The sequence below is a fragment of the Chenopodium quinoa genome, unplaced genomic scaffold (genome assembly GCF_001683475.1).
Source record: "Chenopodium quinoa cultivar QQ74 unplaced genomic scaffold, ASM168347v1, whole genome shotgun sequence".
NCBI lineage: Eukaryota > Viridiplantae > Streptophyta > Magnoliopsida > Caryophyllales > Amaranthaceae > Chenopodium > Chenopodium quinoa.
Genome location: NW_018744633.1, coordinates 1,770,590 through 1,773,880, shown reverse-complemented (window position 1 = coordinate 1,773,880; position 3,291 = coordinate 1,770,590).

The window sequence follows — 3,291 nt, the reverse complement described above, 5'->3', positions numbered from 1 at the left end:
CCACCTCCTGGACAAATATACTCTCAAGCTTATACAAGCTCATGAAGTCAATGAGAATCCTGAGGTTGAAGATCTTCTTTACTGGAGTAATTCCTCCAAGGGTAAATTCTCAACTAAATCATCCATCCACATCATTCAAAAAGAAAATTCGAGTCTTGATGAAGATGTTTGGGATTTAATTTGGAAAGCGCCTGTTCATCAAAGAATCAGAGCTTTCATGTGGATTACCTGTCATGATAGGTTGATGGGCAACTTGAACCGGTTCAAGCGCAAGCTGACTAATAATCCCTCGTGTTTTGTCTATGGAGAAGCCAATGAATCTACAATGCACATAATTAGAGATTGCCCTGCTGCCAAATCTGTTTGGAGAAGAATTGGAGGACGCAGTAATTTTCCTTCATGGACAATTGAAAAATTGGTTGGCTTCGAATCTAGAAGTAGATGAAAGAGATGAAGAAAATGGTTGGCAGACTTACTTTGGCATCACAATCTGGTGGCTCTGGAGGTGGAGAAACAGTAGAGTGTTTTCAAATGAAAAGGACATTCCAATTGATGTTGGAGCCTTCATAAAAGTTCGATTTGAGGAAATGTGGAGAAGCATGTATGAAATTGATTTGCGAGGTGAAGAAAAGGCAAGCACGAGTAGAATTGAGAAGCATATTTCTTGGGCCAAACCTCCTGATGGCTGGTTTGTTCTAAACACTGACGGTGCAGTCAAAGGGTCCCCAGGTGATGCAGGAGGTGGAGCGATTATTCGCACCCATCAAGGGCAGTTCATATCTAGGTTTTCTGCTAATTATGGGCGTTGTACCGCATTTAGAGCTGAGGTAATGACATTGGTTCGTGGTCTGGAACTAGCAAGAAATCTCCAAATAAGCAAACTCCAAGTCCAACTAGACAATCTATCCTGTGTGCAATTAATTAACTCGTCTGCCAAAGGAAGCGGTGAGTGTGCTCACCTGATCAATTATTGCCACAACCTGATTCGTAGGGATGATTGGGAAGTCTTGGTGGTTCATGTGTTCCGTGAAGGTAACTGTGCTGCTGACTGGCTTGCTAATCGAGGTGTGGCTCAGTCAGACAATCTTCTTATTCTCGGTAGTGCTCCTTCGGAGCTTAGTAGGATTATTAGTGAGGATGTACAAGGAGTGGCTTTCCCACGCTTTGTTCCTCCTTGATAGATTGCTGATTGTTTTTTAATTTTGTTGTTTTATTTTCTTTCTTGGTCTTGTACCTCATTTGCAAAAAAAAAAATATAGTACTTTAATATTAATTAAAATAATAAATTATTGGTAATAATAATTGTAAATTAATTATTTACAATAAGTTTACAATAATTTTATAATAATTAGTTATGATTCAAATTAATTATTGGTTATTAATTAACAATAATTGTATATAAGTTATAAATTGATAATTATCAATAGTAATAAACTATAAATTACTAATATTACTCCATTTTAATACTAATTATTAAAAACTAATTATTGAATAATAATAATTAATTATTAATTAATAAATACTAATTATTAAATACTTATTATTAATTATGTCAACAAGCCAAAAGCCATTAGCCGAAAGCTACTCCAACTAGCGTTTTGGCTTTTGGCTTAAAAGCCAACTTTTCAGCCAGTTAAAAAAGCCATTAACCAAACATGTTTTTTGGCTGTTTGACCAACTTGAAAAAGCCAAAAGCCAGCTGAAAAGCTGGTTTCCAAACACCCCCATGGTGTACTTTATGAGGGTTTTAACTTTTAAGTAAACTTATCAATCATCAATAAATCAATAATAACTTAACCCTACGGAGTAATGATGTGTACTACGAAGTGTATACTATAAAACACGCCAATGATCTACTGGTGTGTCTTTAGTATAGTACGAGGTTATCGCGTGCAATGCACGGTTTTATAATAAGTATTGAATTATAAATTTTAACACATATTGAAAGAAAATAACTACTTCCTCCGTTTTCCTAATTAATTTTTATTATATATAAATATACAATTCCCAAAATGCATAATTTTCATATTTAATTAGGAAATTTCAATTAAAATATATTATTAACTATTGTTAACAAATCATAAATAACTAAATAACATAATATCTATAGAAAACCAAAAATTTTAAAATTCTAATGGAATTTAATTTTCAAAGCAAAGTTAAATAGGGTAGCTTGTAAAGGAAAAATATGACAGCGTCCATGCATTTTGGAGGGAAAAAATAAAATAAGAAAGTGACACGTAGGTAGTGATGATAGCAACGGTTGTTATTTTAGTATATACTAGCATTATTTAGAAAAGGAAAAAAAAAAGCCAAAAAAAAAGAGAATGATGTCAAAAATTGTTTATGAGGGAAATTTTTTTATAAGAATGTGACACATGTATATTGGTGATGTTAGCGGTAATTATTTTAGTATTGGTTACTAGTTTATTAGTATTTTTTTTTCAACATAAATCACCAAAGTAATAGTTACTTATTTTAAATTAATTACCTAAATAATAGCATTATCTGTTTAAAATTAGTTAGCATTTTGTTTCAAAAAAAAAAAATAGCATTTAAGCGGGAAATCTTTTCATAAAATAGTGTCATGTGTACAGCTTTAAAAAAATATGACATCTTATCGGTTGTTATTTTAGTATTAGTTATAGATATATAGATATTTTTATTTTTTTTAAAAAAAATAAAAATTTATTAAATAAATATAGATTTTACGATATATTGAGAAATTATATCACAAATATACAATAATGTCAAAGATATGAATAAATATTTCTACAATCAATTATCACCTATAATTAAGGAAACAATAATAAGCACTAAAAAAATCTACTAAATATACCATGATTATCATAACATATATATTACGGAGATAATTATGTAATCTAATACTTAACAAAGATGCCTTTCAAAAAAGCATTCTTTGACTTAACAAAAATAAGGAAAATTCAATTTTAAATTTGCAATCTTAGACTTAACAAAGATACCGTTCAAAAAAATATTTAACAAAGATAAGAAAGGTCTGTTAATATAAATATAAACTAGTCTTAAACTCGTGCAATGCACGGCTGTTTATTGTATTGTAATTTTTTAATTTTTTAAAAAATCTAAAGCCCAATCAACGTGCTCTTATCACTCAACTATGAAACACACAAAATATGGCATTATTAGTTAACTTCTTAATTGGTATAGAAAGTATTGAGAGGTATTTTAACCTTTAAGAGGTATGGATTGCAGGACCTAATAAAGTATAGCAGAATAATGAAAATAAATAATCTACTTAAATTATTATTA